A 19,736-nucleotide genomic window follows, 5' to 3' on the forward strand; every position below is an offset into this window, starting at 1 on the left:
ATGAAATAGTATTTGAAGGTTTACCTATAGCAGGCACTCAGCACCCTGTAGCAACTGTGGCTTTCTCTCTCTCTTTCGGTCTCAGCGTCCTCATTTGTAAATTGGAATTGTATATAAATACATCCTTGCCCCCTTATAGGGTTGCTGAGAGTTACAGTAAGGTGATGGTCTTGAAGCGACTATATCAATAGAAATTGGTTCCTCCCTGTTTGTCCCTTGCTCCCAGGTCTCCCTGACAACTTGTGTTCTGACACAAAGCACCAGCTGCCCTGTGTTCTCTGTGACGACTAGCAGTTTTTAATTACTGAATTTAGTTACAGAAATATATCATTTTTTAAAAATGAAATTAACTTAAAGTATTGCTTTGGGATTTCTCACATTTTTAAAAACAAATGTGATCAAATTCTTGATGTGCATTTTAAAAAACAAAACAAAACTACAGGCTTCATTCAAATCTCACCAGTTTTAAAACTAAAATCCTTTTTCTGGGCTGGTCATAGTGGCTCAAGCCTGTCATCCTTCTGGGAGGCAGAGGTGGGTGGATTGCTTGAGCTCAGGAGTTTGAAACCAGCCTCAGCAAGAACGAGACCCCGTCTCTACTAAAAATAGAAAAATTAGCTGAGCACAGAGGCAGGTGCCTGTAGTCCAAGGTGCTTGGGAGGCTGAGGTCAGAGTATCATTTAAGCCCAAGAGTTTGAGGTTGCTGTGAGTTATGATGGCACAGAACTCTACCCAGGGCCACAGAATGAGACTCTGTATCAAAAAACAGAAACAGAAACAAAAACAAAACCAAAGAAACCCTTTGCACGCTCTGATCCAAGCTCCCACATTACTTTTAGTTGTCTTGTTAGTGTCTTGGGATGTATGAAAATTCCTTAGTCTTACCTTGTCTTTTGTGACCTTGACACTTTTGAAATGCTGATCAGGTATTTTGTGACTGTCCCTCAATTTTACCTGATGGTCATCCCTTGTTAAAGATGTGGAGTGTGACGAAGAACAGCACAGAGGGAACATGCCCTTTGTAGGGTGTCATGTCAAGGGCTACGTGACATAGATAAATCCCACTACTGGTGAGGTTAACACTGATCCCTTGATTCAGGTGGCGTTTGCCGGGTTTCTCCACCAAAATGTTACTATTTCTTCTCTTTGTAATTAAACTTAGAGGGCAATGTAAAGTTCTTATCTCTTCTTTCTGAAGTTCAGCTTTCATCAGTGGATGCTGTCTGAGCAATGGCTGCTGTGGTATCTCTTAGTAATTTTCTACCTCCCTCATTTTCTCTACATTGATTTACTGCAATTGTCTTTTATGGAAGAGTGGTCCCTGTCTACATTTATTTATTGATTCAATTATTTATTTTTATTTGTATAGTCTCATGAATATTTATTCTTTAGGTTGTAACTCAATACAATATTTTCTTGCTCAAAGCTCAATTGAGCTTTTGTCATTGGGAGCTCTTTCGGGTTGGCTCCTGTGTCTTTTGGACCCATCTCATTTTAAAAAAACACTTCTTTATCTCCTGGCATCCCAAGATACTCCAGGCTCCTCTTGTATTTTTGCTTTCCCAGTCCTGGAATCAACTATGTCTCCAAAGAGCTATGGTGCCTTTTATGAGAGAATGATATTTAGAAACCAAGATTTGGGTATTAGATGTGCACCTTGCTATAGGAGAATTACATGCAGTAGCTTCCATTCTCTCTTGGTATATAAAGCTAGGAAATTACGGATGTATACTTACTTTATCTATCTACCTATCATCTATCTCAAACATGAGTTTATTTTGGTCCCTCTTACTCTAATGTAAAACCATAAGGCTTAATCCAGCATTTCCCCTTTGCTTGCTTTTAACTTTTTAGCTTTTTTCCTCTGGTAGTGGGAAATATGACTCTGTTATCTGCAATGTATTTGCTTATTCATTCATCCCTAGAATACATAGAAAGTCATTTAAGATACATTTTTTGGGGGGCATTTAGAATTTATGACATCACTGGAGACATTTTTTGAGCCATTAACATTGTGTTGGAGAGCATACCCATCTTCCTTCATGTTTAATTGTAAGGATATATAATATATATATATATATTATTCATTCTAAATGCTCCCCCAATGTATCTGAAATATATATATATATATTTACAGAGAGACAACTATTTTTTTCCTTTTATTAAGTCATATACACATAGATCATGAATACATTTGTGCATTTGTGGGGTACAATGTGTTGATTTTTTTATACAATTTGGAGTGCTTGCATCAAACTAATCAACATAGCTTTCACCTCATTTACTTAATAATTTGTTAAGATATTTATGTTCTATTCTTTATAAATTTGACTTGTACCCTTACAATATGCTTCATAAGTGTGGTCCCACCATTTACCCTCGCTCTATCAAACCTCCCCCCCCCACTTTTATCCTTCATCCTGTGCTATAGTGGTGATCTATCTTTCATAAGAAAGTGTGAGTAATTATAAATTGGTTTCATAAAAGTACTGATTGGATACTTTTTCTTCCATTCTTGAGATACTTTACTAAGAAGAATATGTTCCAGCTCCATCCATGTAAACAAAAAAGAGGTAGTCTCCGTTTTTAAGGCTGCATAGTATTCCATGGTATACATATACCACAATTTATCAATCCATTCGTGGATCGATGGGCACTTGGGCTTCTTCCATGACTTGGCAATAATGAATTGAGCTGCAATGAACAATCTGGTGCAAATATCCTTGTTACAAAGTGATTTTTGTTTTTTGGATACAAAGTGATTTTTGGTCTTTTGGATATACATCTAGTAGAGTAATTGCAGGATCAAACGGTAGGTCTACTTTTAGATCCCTGAGTGTTCTCCAGACGTCTTTCCAAAAGGAACATATTAGCTTGCATTCCCATCAGCAGTGCAGAAGTGTTCCTGTTTCTCCACATCCACGCCAACATCTGTACTTTTGGGACTTTGTTATGTGGGCTACTCTTACTGGAGTTAGATGATATCTCAAAGTGGTTTTATTTGCATTTCTCTGATGATTAAAGATGATGAACATTTTTTCATGTGTCTGTAGACCATGTGCCTGTCTTCTTCAGAGAATCTTCTGTTCAAGTCTCTTGCCCACAATGAAATGGGATCACTTGTTCTTTTCCTATTGATAAGTTTGAGTTCTCTGTGGATTCTGATTATCAGACCTTTGTCAGAAACATAATCTGCAAATATCCTCTCCCATTCTGAGAGCTGTCTACTTGCTTTACTTACTGTGTTCTTGGCAGTGTGGAAGATTTTCAGTTTGATCAGAGCCCACTAATGTATTTTTGGTGTTGCTTCAATTGCCCAGGGGGTCCTCCTCATAAAGTATTCTCCCAGGCCAATTTCTTCAAGTGTTTCCCCTGCATCTCCCCAAGAATCTTTATAGTATCACGTCTTAATTTTAAGTCTTTTATTCAGTGAGAATCAATTTTTGTTAGAGGTGAGAGTTGTGGGTCCAGTTTCAGTCTTCTACAAATTGCCAGCCAGTTCATCCAGCACCATTTGTTAAATGGGGAATCTTTCTGCCAATTTATATTTTTGATAGGCTTATCTAAGATCAGATGATGATAAGTGTCTGGGTTCAACTCTTGGTTCTTAATTCTGTTACTCAACCATACACCTACTTCTCTATTTTTGTGCCAGTAGCATGCTGTTTTGATCACTATAGATTTATAGTATAGTCTGAAGTCTGGTAGTGTGATTCCTCCTGATTTGTTTTTATTTCTGAGTAAAGTCTTGGCTATTTGAGTTTTTTTCTGTTTCCATATAAAATGAAGTACTAGTTTTTCCAGATCTTTATAGTATGATTGTGGTACTTTAATAGGGATTGCATTAAATCTGTATATGGCTTTGACTAGTATGGACATTTTAACAATGTTGATTCTTCCCAGCCATGAGCATGGTATGTTTTTCCATTTGTTAACATATTCAGGTATTTCTTTTCTCAAAGTTTCATAGTTCTCTTTAAAGAGGTCTTTCACGTCATTTGTTAGGTACACTCCCAGATATTTCATCTTCTTTGGCACTAATATGAATGGAATAGAGTCCTTGACTGTTTTTTTCAGCTTGACTATTGTTGGTATATATAAATGCTACTGATTTGTGAGTATTGATTTTGTATCCTGAGACACTGCTGTATTCCTTGATCACTTCTAAGAATTTTGTAGTTGAGTCCCTGGGGTTTTCCAGATACACAATCATATCATCTGCGAAGAGTATAAGTTTGATCTCCTCTGATTCTATATGGATACCCTTGATCGCCTTCTCTTGTATGATTGCAATGGTTAAGACTTCTATTGCAATGTTAAAAAGCAGTGGAGACCGTGGGCAACCGTGCCTGGTTCCTGATCTGAGTGGAAATGTTTTCAATTTTACTCCCTTCAATATAATATCGGCTATGAGTTTGCTGTAGATGGGCTGCTATACCTAGAAATGTCCCTTCTATACCTATTTTCTTAAGTGTTCTGATCATGAAAAGATGCTGGATATTATCAAAAGCTTTTTCTGCATCAATTGAGAGAATCATATACTCTTTGTTTTTTATTTTGTTTATGTGATGTATTATATTGATAGATTTACGTACATTGAACCAGCCCTGAGACTCTGGATTAAAACCCGCTTGGTCATGGTGTATAATTTGTTTGATGTGTTGCTGGTTTCTGTTTGCTAGGATCTTATTGAATAGTTTTGCATCAATATTCATTAGAGATATTGGTCTATAATTTTCTTTTCTTGTTTGGTCTTTTCCTGTTTGGGGGATCAGGATGATATTTGCTTCATAGAATGTGTTGGTACGTATTCCTTCTTTTTCTATGTTTTGGAAAAGGTTAAGTAATATAAGTACTAGTTCCTCTTTAAAGGTTTGGTAGAATTCTGATGTGAAGCCATGTGGTCCTGAACTTTGCTTTTTGGGGAGATTTTGTATAGTTGATGCTATTTCAGAACTTGATATAGGCCTTTTCAACATTTCCACTTCTTTCTGACTAAGTCTAAGAAGGTGGCATGCTTCTAAATATTGGTCTATTTCATTCAGATTTTCATATTTCTGAGAATAGAGTTTTTTGTAATATTCATTAAGGATTTTTTGAATTTCTGAGGAGTCTGTTGTTATTTCATTGCTCTCATTTCTGATTGAAGACATTAGGGATTTCACTCTTTTGTTTCTGGTTATCTATTTTATTTATTTGTTTCTGGTTTATCTATTTTATTGACCTTTTCAGAAAACCAACTTTTTGATTCATTGATCTGTTGTATAATTCTTTTGTTTTCAATTTCATTTAATTCTGCTCTAATTTTAGTTATTTATTTTCTTCTACTGGGTTTGGGGTTGGATGTTCTTCCTTTTCCAGTTGTTTGAGATGTCCCACTAAGTTGTTAACTTCCTCTATTTCCGTTATTTTGGGAGAATGGCTTTCAATGCTATAAATTTCCCTCTTAGGACTGCCTTTGTGGTATCCCAGAGGTTCTAGTAATTCATGTTTTCATTATAATTTTGTTACAAAAAGTTGGTAATTTCCTTCTTAATTTTATCTATGACCCAGCTATCATTCAGCATAAGGTTATTTAGTTTCCATGTTTTTGTATGAGTATGCAGATTCCTGTTGTTGCTGAATTCAACTTTTATTCTATGACGGTCCAAGAAGATAGAAGGAATAATTTCTATTCTTTTAAATTTGCTGAGGTTAGACTTGTGACCTAAGATGTTATCAATTTTGGAGGATATTCCATGGGCTGCTGAGAAGAATGTGCATTCAGTTTTGTTAGGATGGAATGTTCTGTAGATGTCTGTTAAATCCAATTGTTGAATGGTTAAGTTTAAGTCTAAAATTTATTTGCTTAGTTTCTTATTGGAGTATAAGAACATTGCCAAAGGGGTGTTAAAATTCCTGACTATCAAAAAAAAAAAATTCCTGACTATTATTGTGCTGGAGGATATCAAGTTGCTCATGTCTGTTAAAGTCTCTCTTATAAATTGAGGAGCATTCTGGTTGGGTGCATAAATGTTAATAATTGAAATCTCATCATGTTGAGTGCTTCCCTTAACAAATATGAAGTGAGCATTTTTATCTTTCCTTCCTTTTGTTAGTTTAAAGCTTATTTGTGAATAAAATTGTAAACCTGCTTTTTTTCTGGTTTCCATTTGCCTGAATTATAGATGTCCATCTCTTTACCCTGAGTCTATATTTATTTCTTAAGTGAGATACTTGTATTCAGCAGATATCTGGCCTGAGTTTTTGTATCCATTCAGCTAATCTGTGCCTCTTTAGAGGAAAATTTAAGCCATTCATATTAATTTAGAGTATTGATAAGCCTGGTAGCATTTTGAGTGTTAAGTTTTTCAAAAGTCCAGTGGACATTTTTAATCCTTTCACCACTGTAGAGGTTGGGATTTGATCAAAAGTTTTTGAGTGAGTTTACTTTGGTGGTAGAGCATTGTGCTGGTCATTGTGGAGGATGGGTCTGAGAATATTCTGGAGAGCTGGTTTAGTGATGGCAAATTTCTTCAACATGCAAATGTCATTAAAGTATTTAATTTCTCCATCATAAATGAAACTCACTTTAGCTGGATACAGGATCCTAGGCTGAAAGTTGTTTTGTTTTAGGAGGTTGAAGGTCGATGGCCATCCTCTTCTGGCTTGAAAGGTTTCAGCAGAGAGAACTGCCGTCATTCTAATATTCTTCCTCTTGTTGTCTATGGTTTTCTTACTTCTGGCTGCTTGCAGAATTTTCTCCTTCATATTAACTTTGGTGAAGTTAATAGTTAATTATAATGTGTCTAGGAGATGCTTTATTTGGATTGAGTCATAACTGGGGTTCTGAAACTGTCTGCTATCTGAATTTCAGTGTATTTCAGTGCTATCTGAATTTGCCATGTTTGGGAAGTTCTCCTCTATTATCTCTTGGAGTAGAGCGTTTGTGCCTTTTGGAACAACCTCATCACCTTCAGGGATTCCTATAAGGTGAATGTTTGCTTTTTTGGAGTTGTGCATAGCTCTCTGAGAGAATAATCTGTTTTTTGCTCTATACTTCTTTTCCTCTTTGAGCTTTTGGGAGCATTCAAAATCTTTGTCTTCAGTGTCAGGAATCCTTTCTTCTGCCTGTTCCATTCTGTTACTGAGGGATTCTACTGTATTTCTCATATCTTGGAGGGCTACAAATTCTTTTGTCAATATGTCAAAATTTTTGGTGATTTTGTCTTTGAATTCATTTTATTCTTGAGACAACTTTTGAATTATTCCTAGAATTTCTAATTCTAACTTTACTTCCATTCTGTTAATCTTATTTGCAATCCAAATTCTAAACTCAATTTCTGACATCTCAGCCATTTGTTTGTGAATGGGATCTTCTGGTGTGTCTGTTTTGTCGTTCCTTGGGGGAGTTGATCTACTTTGATTATTAATGTTGCCTGATTCCACCCCATGATGTTTTTTACCATTCGGCTAGATGAGCAGGTAAGGTGAAATTGGACTGGGGGCTTCTGGATTTATGATTAACCAGCCCTTTACCAAAGAGCTGGGACTGGTGACTGTAGCTTTTCCCCTGTAGCTTTGCAAAGGACCTGTACAGTACTATAGCCAGAGACTCTGGGGACCTGCATGGTGTGGTGGGCCTAGGGGGCTCTGTCTTGTATTCAGCTGGTCTCTGTCCAATCCTAGTGAATCAGTGACTCTGGGTTGAAGTTTCAGCTGTGGAGTAACTAAGACACCCTGGCCCCCATGGGCAACAACTGGAAGAGGAAAATCAAACCTTCGCACTACAACCCAACCAGGGTATCACCTTGGAACGTCCTCAGGTGATTGGCCCAGGTCAAGAGTTACAAACCAATTGTCCAACCACAATTGTTCCTATTATCTGGGGCCCGCTGCCAAACCAGTCAGCACCAACTCTCAAGTGGTAGAGTTCTAAAGTTCTCTAGCAACTAGATAGCAGGGGGTCTACTGGCAGCTCAAGTGTGGCTCAGTCCAGTGCTCCATGGAGTCAAAAAGTCCTGGCCAGTAGAAGAGATGAATGAAGGGGGCTGGTATCTCTTTCTCCACCTTGCACCTCCTTCACCCCTAGTCACTGGTAACCCCATGGGGCTGTGGCCCAGTTCCCTCCAATAAGCAAATGTGCCAAGGCTTTGCACCTGGCAGAGTCAAAGGAAATTCAAGGTCCCCTTGGCTTGGCCACCACCCTCTGCCACCAGCCAGCAGGGGGAGCTGAAGCCTGCCTGCCTCAGGTACTCAATAGTAACTGGGGATTGTTCTACTTGAACTCCATCCAAACCTGAGGATAACAAGGCAGTGAATGTTTTTCTCCCTCAGCCACCATGCCTTTGCCCCAGCCACTCTGCAGCTCTGGTATCCCTGCAGGGCGAGGTCTGGCTCCCTCTGGTAGTCCTCAGAGTTGGGGAGGTGTCTCTCCAAAATTAGACACTGGTGGGATGCTCTACTATTGCTGAAGCTTCATGGGTGGTGTCTCTGAATGGCTCCAAGTTGGCTCCTGTGGGCTGGGGGCAGTGGTGCAGGCTGGGGTGGCTCCTGTGGGCCAGGATGGTGGCACGGGCCCTCTGGTGATTTACACTTTTGCAGAGCCAAGCCTGACAGCCTCCCTCCTTTGTCTGTCTGCACTACTACTATTGGAATCACTGTTGCAGTGCAGCTTCACTACCATGGCCCTTGCAATATCAGGTCCTAGCAATAAACCGCAGACATTCCAGTCTCTTCAGGGGTTAGGCTTTTGGATTGCCAGGCAAGGTGGGGGAGGGAAGGGTAGACTGAGTTCAAAATGGAGACAACTATTTTAAATTTCACATGAACTTTATAGCCACCCTGTACGTGTATGTGTGTGTGAATATATATCCACTTACCCACTTATTTTCTGATGGTTAATATTTTTAGAATGGTCAATACATTATGCTATAGTTAAACTGAGTTTCCCAAGGCCTCACTAAGAGTAGAGATGGGGTATATCAATAGTAGTACCCTCACTAAGAGTAGAGATGGGGTCTATCGATAGTAGTACCCTAACTAAGAGTAGAGATGGAGTCTATCAATAGTAGTACCTTGAATGTCATGAATACCTACCCCCATTTGCTCATGCAGATTCTGGCCCCCTCGTAAAGACTTTCCTGCCCAGGTATTTCTGAGAGCTCCCAGGTAAGTCTCACAGGTGCTCAAGAGCAGTTGTGCACCTGTTAGGCTCTGCTGCTCTGCTGAGCTCCATGGATGCCCCAGATGTTCTCAGACTCCGATGGGCAGCTCCACAGATACCCTGGAGTACTCGCCATTTCCATTGCCTCAGGCTGTGGTAGAGGTCCGTGGAGAAGGCATTCTTTTTCCTTTGATCTTCATTCTATTGTCTGGGGCCTTCTGCCAACTGCTTGAGTCTCCAGTGTCCTACAGTTTTAACCAAAACAGTTGTCTTTGCTTTTTTTGTTTTACCCACCTCTGCCCTGCTCTACCTTGGATCCATGCATGAATCCATGGAGGCTGTATTGAAAGAGAAATTTGAGTTAATTGTTGTCATGCTTGATTTATAGGTAAATGGTTTGTATTTACTGTTCCTACCTGCATCCGTAGCAGACTCTGCAAATCACATATCACTCTTTCCTGCTGAGTCCTGTTGCAGCCAAATAATTTCCACTACACAGTTCTCTGTGCTCCCTCTGTTACTCAATTCGATGCTGATAGTGACAGAGATTGGTGGCTCCCTAGAAAGTTTCATGTCTCCTGGTCACAGCATAAAGTTGTCACCAGGAGGGCCTTGACTGGTGGTGGATTATCCTTTCCAGTCTCTCTTCTTTAAGTTTGTTTACATACAAGTAATCACCATTCGAATGCAGTGGAAGTGATATGTGTATCTCTAGGCTGGGATTTCAGCAAGTGGTATGTGCTTCTCTATTCTCTCTTCCTCACCAACCCACCCTACCTCGCCATGTCTGAAAGCTGAGGACTCTCAGGCCTTAAGGGACAGAAGATGGAGCCACAAGATGGAAGAAGCCCAGATCCCTGAATTTCCATGTGGAGGACAGCCACCTGCATGTTTTGGGCTGCTACTTGGGTAAAAAATAATTTTCACGGTGTTATTAGTGAATTTTTATTTCATTTGTTATAGTAGAAAGAATCACTTTGACCAGCACACATGTGAAATCTATTTTCCAACTGGACATCATACCTGGTTAAGGTTGGTTGTATCCACAACAAGGGTGAGTTAACAATGGTGACTCTCTTCTCCCTCAGGTGAGCCCTCTCCAGGAAGCTCAGCCTTCAGGCTTTCTCATCCATCAGGCACATTCCAGTTAATACTTCAGAGCTCAGTCCAGGTGTCACATTTTCCCACAAAGTCTTCCCTGATCTCTCCAAACTAGGCTGGGTCCTCCACTTCAGTCTCCTCAACTCCTGTGTGTCCTTTTGTCATAGAATTATCACAGTCAACTTTATCATCAGGTTACTTGTCTGCAAACTCCTGGATGGATGTTTGAATCAATGGATTAAAATATAGTCTCCCTGTGGCTCAAAGGAGTAGGACATTGGCCCCATATACCGGAGGTGGAGGGTTCAAACCTGGCCCTGGCCAAAAAAACTGACCAAAAAAATGTGTGTATATATATATATAGTCTCCACGCTAATAACTCTGAAATGTGGTTCTCTAGCCTAGATTTCTCTCCTGAGAGTCATAGCCATGACTTCTTCCTGATGGTTATTTCTAATTGAATATCCTTTCAGGCACTTTATACTCACCATGTCCCTTGAAACCTTTGTCATATTTCTCCCGAGTATGCTTTATTTTCTATGGTTCTTAAACTGGGAGATGACTTCATCAACTGCTTCACCCAGGCTGGAAATTTCAGTGTCATTGTCACTTCATTGCACAGATGAAGAAATGGTGGCTCAGAGAGGTTGCTTGCTGGGGTCACCCTTCTCTGCTGCTGGTGCCTGGCATATGCCTGTGCTCCTGCTGGGGGGTCCCTGCGCTGTTCTTGCTTCTCTAGGCTGCTTGTGGCCCTCCCCTCTACCCCCTGCTCCTGCAGGACTGACAGCACCCACCACCATCTCCACTGGCTGCCTTCTCCCCCCGTAGCTTTAAATAAAAACGTTTGATGAGGAGGATGCGCCTTTCCATGTTGGTAATTTATTCTCTTCTATGCAAATTGTCCAACTAATTAAAAAAAGAAAAAAACAACACATTATGACCAGTAAACTCTTGAAAGAGAAAATGAAGATGCTATCAGTGAATCTGTAGCATCCACAGAATCCTGGGCCTGTGGTCAGACAGACCTGGGTCTTAATCTGGTTCCCCTTTCTCTTTGGCTGGGGGACCTGGGACAGGACATGTCACTTCCCTGAGCCTTGCTCTGCTCATCTACAAAGTGTGGATATTCATCTCTGTGCACAGGGTGGCTGTGAAGATCATTTCAGAAAGTGTCCACATCTTTTGGGAACTCTAAGATGCTCTGGGAGTAGGGGAGTAATATTCCTTTATATTAAATTACAGAAAACAAACTAGTGGCTCAGATACCCTCTCAAGGACACTAGAGTATGTATTCAGACTGGCAGAAGCTGCCAGAGTCATGACTTGACTCAGGCCCATTGAATCTAGTTGTGGGTTGAATTGTGCCCTCCCATGATAAACTCAAGTCCTGACCCACCCAGTATTTCAAATGTGACTATTTGGAGATAGGGTCTTTATATAGTTAATCAAGTTAAAATGAGGCCATTGGGCTGGCCTCTAATCCAGTCTGACTGGTGTCCTTATGGAAAGGGGAAATTGGACACAGGGACAAAGACAGGAGCATACCCTGTGAAGGCAGAGGATCAGGGCGATGCAGCTACTAGCTTGGGCACACTACTGATTGCCAGGGAACCACTCACAGCCAGGGCAGAGGCATGGAACAGATTCTCCTTTGCAACCCTCAAAAAGAGCCAACACTGCTGACACCTTGGTTTGCAGTTCTAGCCTCCAGACCTGGGACAATTCATTTCTGGCTTACATGCATTTTAGGCCACCATCGTGGTACTTGTTATAGCCACCCTAGCCAGTGAATACAGACTCCAAACACTGTGCCTTTTCTCTGAACTGCATGTGAGAATGGTTTATTGTGTTGTCATTATAACAAATAAATACAGAGTTGAGGGAATCTACCCAGTTCAGTGTTCTCTGACCTCCAGCCACATGCAGGGGTTCTACTAGGAGCTGGAAAGCCACTGATGACTAAAATGCAGCCCCCACCTTCAAAGCAATGGCGCCACATGCCAAGCACTTGCAACTCCACAGAGAGGCTCTTTTATTCATATGTGTCCCACGGTCATTCAGGCAGTGACAATGGTGCCTGATCAGCTCATGGAGACTTAAAGAAGGGAGGGCCTGCCCCTGCCCCTGCCCCTATGAAGCTCTCAGACTAAGGCCTATGAGACAGCCCATAGGGTTACGAAAAGCTCAGAGAGGATCACATGAAGGAAGTGTCCCATAGCCCCTGGTGCAGAGTGTTACAGTGTTGGTGGGTGTGGAAGGACAATCTGCAGACAACAGTATCATCAGGCCGACAGTCACAACAGCTCAACCACAGTCTCGTTCTATGCAAGAGAAAAACAAAGATAGGAGAACTTTTGGACTAAGGGTGCTGGGACATGAACTCTCTTTCACACATTGAGTTAGCCCTCAAACTCCTCTTTCATAATCATGAGAGATAAAATAGCATCAGCAATTTGGGCTTGAAATCAGCAAAGGTAGTTGACATTTAATTGCATCTGGCAATGAACACCGAGGAACAGTTTTTGAAGTTATTATTGTATTTTCTCCAGCGTGAAAAGTGGTGCTTTTAATTGGTTGTTCTTTGACCCTTTTCTCAGCAGCCCAGATGAAAGCTGGTTGAGCTGGGCTCAAGCCAACCTGAAATCCACTTCCATCCTCTCTGTCACGCTTCCTAAGCAAGTGGAGGGAGGGGGCGGTTGCTGGTGTGATGTTGCCTCTTTGCAGAGAGAGTTGCCCTTTCAGGGAAGCTGCCAAAGGGGCTTCAGACTTTGCATTGGTGAAAAGCAACATGCTGTACCTTTTGCTTGGGCTTGGGCCTATAGTCCCCACTTGCTGCTGTGGTAAGAAAGGTTCATTCAACTGAGGCCTGGAAAATACGGACAGATGAACAGTGTACCAGGTGACACTGTGACGTATCTGTCTTTCACCTGGGCCCATTGGACAGCTTTACTGTGGCTGATCAAATTCTTTACAAAGGAATTTCCTTTCCTGAAAGTGAAGGGATCGTTTTACTGCCTGCCTCCCCCTTCAGTGAGATGGGGAGATTTCGACGTGCCAGATTTCCCCCTGAGAAGAACACTGTAACTACTTGGTAGAAAAGCCTGGAGAAACCAGTTAGATGAATGGTGACAATCTCAGACAGTGGTCTTCAAAAATTTTTACTCAAAGTCCCCCCAAACAACCACAATTTCTTTTCATTTTTCTGAGACAAATCTTACTCTGTCACCCTGGCTAGAGTGCCGTGGCATCCCATCATGGCTCACAGCAACCTCTGACTCCTGGCCTCAAGGGATCTTCTTGCCTCAGCCTCCCGAGTAGCTGGGACTACAAGTGCCCACCACAATGTCCAGCTGGTTTTTCCATTTTTAATAGAGATGGGGTCTCGCTCTTGCTCATGCTGGTCTTGAACTCCTGAGTTTCAAGCCATCCACCTGCCTTGGCCTCCTAGAGTGCTAGGATCACAGGTGTGACCAACCATGTTGGGCCAACAACAATGATTTAAAAAACTGTTTTGCCTTACCACTTTCAGGATGATGAGTAAATTTTTTAAATCACAAGTTTAAATAGTCGTAAAAGATGTGACTGTTTATTGCATTTAAGCAAGTGCTTTAAATATACGTATTTTCTTTGAAACCTTGAAGCTGTGCATTTGGCTTTTTTAATTTTGAAAAATGTCTACCACGTAGCCTAAATGGCAAAGCCATCTATTTATACCATCAGCCAAGTCAAACTGTCTGCCAGAAAATATCTGACGTCACTGCTGAGTTCAAATACAAATACTTGATGTTAAGTCAAGAATCCCAATTCCAAATTCTAAGTTAGATAGAGAGACAGAGATAGATGGATGGATGGATGGGATGAACGGATGGATAGATAGGTGAATAAAGTCAGTCAGGACCCCTGCAAGAAGTTTGCTTCCGTATTTGATTCCTCACTGAGTATTTTTACTTTGTTCTAGCAATTCCCTCTCTGGAGCTGTCCATTCTTTATATATATATATATATTTTTTATATATATATTTTTTTATTAAATCATAACTGTATACATTGATATGATCATGGGGCATCATACACTCGCTTCATAGACCATTCGACACATTTTTATCACAGTGGTTAACATAGCCTTTCCGGCGTTATCTCAGTTACTGTGCCAAAACCTTTACATTCTACGGCCAGGACTGGGCTTGATCCTGCTACTCTTGGTACATGGGGCCGGGTACCCCTTGAGCCACAGGCGCCACCCTGGAGCTGTTCATTCTTGAATCTTTCCCTTTATTTGGTCCTGGAGAAATTTGCCCTTTGTGGCAAAGCACAATAGGGCTAATGAGAGGCAATTCTTACTCTTATTCAGTAGGAGAAAGATGATAGGAAAACCACCCCATGGTAAGAAGTGCAGGCAGATCCTGGAAGTTGCCAGAGGGCTTGATTAATTCCCCAAAATGTTCCCGAATCTTTGTGCACTATTCAGGGGTTAGCTGTGCCCATTTGAAGACTCTCAGAAATATAAGCAGAAAAAAGGGAATAATAAAAGCTTGCTAGAATGTTCACAGGTTCCTGGAGAGGGCTGGAGAAGCTGGCTCCTGGAGAGCCAGGAGTGGCTTTCTGAGACAACACTCAGACCTGCTACAGGGGGACCCAATGTTCCCTGCAGCAGTTGCAGGGTGAAAGAATGGAGAAATGGGTAAAATAGCTTCATGTCTCTCAGCCCAGATTATTCCCCTCTTGTATTAAATAGGTCGCGCCTTTTTAAAGTTAATAAAATAATACTCTAGTGTGGATATTAAAATATTCCACCTTTATAGGTCTTTTTTGTCCCAAGAAATTACTGTCTAAAGTAAGAATGGTCTTCTCTTCCTGGTGGCTCGGTAGTAGTTTGGGATTATTCAGAGCGCACAGAGAAGAACAAAATCATGCTGTGTTAGAAACTTTTTTTCAGGATGAGAGCGGTCTTTGTGACTTGGGAGGTACCTGTCAAGCTTCTGTCATTCTTTCCCAGAATAATGCAGAAGCTTCCCAGCCAGTTCCCTGCCTGGTTGGGCTCTTCTTTCTTAAGCCTGTCCTCCTCAGAGACCTCCAGAATGATCTTCCTTTTATAAAATCTTAGGAAACTATTGGTAGAAGGGCAAAATGATACTGCTACTTTAGAAAAAAAATCTGAAAACGTTTTAAAAATAAGACTAAACATATACCTACTCTCCGATCAAGCAATTGCACTCCCCCAAAATATGAAAGCACAAGTCCCCACAAGAAACTCGTATGAGAATACTCGTAGCCTCATTTCATGTTGGCTGAGACACTGAGAATAGCCCAGGAGCTGATGAGTCGGAGAATGGGTAAGGGACCTGTAACATATTCATTTAATGGGACACTATTCAGCAACAGAAAAAACGGGCCACTGATGCAGGTCATAACATGAATGATTCTCCAAAACATTAGGCTGAGTGAAAGAAGCCTTACCCAAAGAGTACATGCTGTTTGATTCCATCTGTATAAGGTTTCGTATCAGTTAAACTAGTCTCTAATGACAGCAATCAGATCAACAGTTGCCTCTGAGGGTGGGTGGGTGTGGGAAATTAACTGGGAAGGAAGCACGGAGAAGGTTTTAGGGTAAGGGAAATGTTCTGTACCTTGAGAGATGTTAGCACTTCATAGGGGTGTCATTTGTTAAAACCTATCAACGAGTACGTTTAAGATTTGTACATTTCATGTATACCACGGAATACTATTCAGCCATCAAAAATATGGAGACTTTACATCTTTTGTATTAATCTGGATGGAGCTGAAACATGTTTTTCTTACTGAAGTATCACATGAATGGAGAAGCAAGTATCCAAAGTAGTCAATACTAATATGAAGCCAGTCGATGAGCTACTACATGCCCACATAAGAGAAAAATTCAAATCAATTCAAGGTGTCCGGCGGGGCAATGAGGGAAGGGGAAGAAGGGAAGAGGGAGGATGATAGGACCTAGACAGCTCACTTAATGGGCACAATGTTAGAGCACATGGCACTCCTCTTGGGGGTGGGACACAATTAATAAAGGGACTCTACCTAACAAATGCAAACATTGTAACCTAATTCTTTGTACCCTTAAATTAACCTGAAACAATAATTTTAAAAAGCTAAAAAAAAATACTTTATTGGCCCCCCAATTTATACATTTCACTATATTAAATTTGATCTCAAAATACAAAAGAACTATAAATAAGTATCAAACACTGATTAATGTTGTTATGTTGTTATTAATGCTGAAATGTTCAGGACAAGTATACCAATGCTAGCAACTTACTTCGAAATGCCTAAAACTTAGGATGGAGTAATGAATGGGTACAGTGGATGGACTGATAGATTTGTGATAAAAGAAATGCAGCCAAGTGTTAATTTCATGTAGGTAGTGGGGGTGTGGCTGGTCACTAAACAACTTTTTTAAGGCAGGCTTGTCTTAAACACCACTCTAGGGTACTATGAGTTTGGTACTATGTCCCCTGACACCTACTCATCAGGCACTCTGCTTGTTGAGTTGTCATAACAATCGTATGAGCTATGCATCATCTTAGGTGACAGATGAGAAAACAGAGGTCCAGAGAGGATAAAATAACATGTGCAAATTCACAGGCGGTAGAACCTTTATAAGTTGACCACCCAAGAGACTGTAATTAACTAGTCAATATATGGAGGTGGTCAACATAAGGAACTAGGCCTACTGATACGTACATGTGGTGCATGTCCAGTCTATGAAAATCAGGTCAACATGAGGAGGTGGTCAATGCAGGAAGGTGGCCACCTGTGGAAGTTCTGCTGTAGTTGTTTACATTTAAATTCAATTGGAACCTAGGCAGTCCATCACTAACACCTACACTTTAATCATCTCATCATACTCAAAAGCCCACTCTGTTGGATCTCCAGAGCTGTTTGAAATGCTGGGAAGTAGGATTGGAGAAAACGAAAAGTGTTTCCTGCTCTCTAGGAATAGATGACAGAGGCTGGTTGGCTTTGGCATAGTGTATTTTGTTCTCTTACGTGGCCCCACTGCTTCTCCTTTGAACGTGTTCATTTTGAGGCAAAGCCTGTTATGGGTTGAATTGTGTCCTCCCAAATCGCTGAGGTTAAAATCCTAACCCCCAGGACTGTGAATGGGATCTTCTTTGGACATAGGGTCTTTACAGATGATCGAGTTAAGATCAAGTTATTGGTGGAGGCCCTACCCCAATATGATTGGTGTGTTTATAAAAAGGAGAGACTTGGAGTCTGAGATAGACACACACATAGGGAGAGCGCCACGTAAACATGAGTGCAGACATGGGGTGATGCATCTACAAGCCAAAGAATTTGAAAGAATTTGTGTGCCAGCCCACAGCAACCAGATCAGAGACATGGAATGGATTCTTTTTTCTTTTTTTTTTTCTTTAATTAAATCATAGCTGTGTACATTAATGTGGTCATGGGGCACCATACACTAGTTTCATAGACCGTTTGACAGATTTTCATTACACTGGTTAACATAGCCTTCCTGGCATTTTCTTAGTTATAGTGCTAAGACATTTACATTCTACATTTACTAAGTTTCACATATACCCTTGTAAGATGCACCGCAGATGTAATCCCACCAATCTCCCTCCCTCTGCCCACCTCCCACCCCTCCCCTCCCTTTCCTCCTTCCCCCTATTCTTAGGTTGTAACTGGGTTATAGCTTTCATGTGAAAACCCTAAATTAGTTTCATAGTAGGGCTGAATACATTGGATACTTTTTCTTCCATTCTTGGTATACTTTACTAAGAAGAATATGTTCCAGCTCCATCCATGTAAACATGAAAGAGGTAAAGTCTCCATCTTTCTTTAAGGCTGCATAATATTCCATGGTGTACATATACCACAGTTTATTAATCCATTAGTGGATCGATAGGCACTTGAGCTTTTTCCATGACTTAGCAATTATGAATGGATTCTTTCTTATAGCCAACTGAGGAGACTCAGGCCCATTAACACCTTGATCATGAACTTCTAGCCTCCAGAACTGTAAGTTAATACATTTCTGTTGTTTAAGCCATCCAGTTTGTGGTACTTTGTTACAGCAGCCTTAGGAGATTAACACAACATCTAAGTATCCTTATTCTTGGGGCATTTTATTAAATATTTGTGACATGAGACCCATCTTCCCTACACACACTTTAGTTTGTAATATATATTTAGCTGGATTCTTAAATACAATACGACTTAGAAATGTGTTCCCAGACAAACTTTCCTTTGATAGCATAATGAAGGCCAGGAGGAGGCAAGATTTAATTTATATAAGCCTATTTTTCTAGGTGACCTTTCAGGAATTATCTACATGCAATTTACTCCTGTAGAGATTCCAGGAGTAAAAATGAGACTACTTAACAAAACTATTACATTTTCACTGAGTTATTCATACTAACTATCACTATGTTTATGAAAGAGTAGCTCATGTTCATTTAAAAGAATAAGAGACGCAGGTGAATAGAATTTTTTCTTACATAAAGAAAAAGAATAAGGTAACATCTCTTCCTCTGTCTCTTCCTTCCTTCCTTCCTTCTCTCTCACCTGAGCTCCTACATAGTATAACACGTCCAACCTGGTGTTGGCTGCTGGTGACAGTGTGTGGCAGACATGGTACAGAGGGGCTTTGTGCATCTCTTCTGTGGAGTAGAGTGATTGCAGGAAGCAGCAACTGCGTTTGGACCACATTCTTCAGCCCCCTTTGCATCTAGGAAGGGCTCTTATGACTGCCTTCTGGACAATGGAGTTTGGGAAGAATTGTTGGCTATTTCCCCATCAGCCTGTTTCTTTTTGTTTTTTTTTTCTCTCTCTTTTTTTTTTTTATTGTTGGGGATTCATTGAGGGTACAATAAGCCAGTTACACTGATTGCAATTGTTAGGTAAAGTCCCTCTTGTAATCATGTCTTGCCCCCATAAAGTATGACACACACCAGGGCCCCACCCCCCTCCCTCCGTCCCTCTTTCTGCTTCCCCCCCCATAACCTTAATTGTCATTAATTGTCCTCATATCAAGATTGAGTACATAGGATTCATGCTTCTCCATTCTTGTGATGCTTTACTAAGAATAATGTCTTCCACTTCCATCCAGGTTAATAGGAAGGATGTAAAGTCTCCATTTTTTTCTAATGGCTGAATAGTATTCCATGGTATACATATACCATAGCTTGTTAATCCATTCCTGGGTTGGTGGGCATTTAGGCTGTTTCCACATTTTGGTGATTGTAAATTGAGCTGCAATAAACAGTCTAGTACAAGTGTCCTTATGATAAAAGGATTTTTTTCCTTCTGGGTAGATGCCCAGCAATGGGATTGCAGGATCTATAAACTTAGAAAACCTGGTTCACTTGACTGAAGATAACTCCATTTGTTGTGTGGTGGCAATGACCAGAAGAAACCTTCTAGTAAGCTAATGAGAAGGAAAAGATAAAGAGGGTCAGGGAGAAAGTGGACACCAGAACCCCTGTCCAGCCTGT

This window comes from Nycticebus coucang, chromosome 17, assembly GCF_027406575.1.
Source record: "Nycticebus coucang isolate mNycCou1 chromosome 17, mNycCou1.pri, whole genome shotgun sequence".
In the NCBI taxonomy this organism is placed as follows: Eukaryota; Metazoa; Chordata; class Mammalia; order Primates; family Lorisidae; genus Nycticebus; species Nycticebus coucang.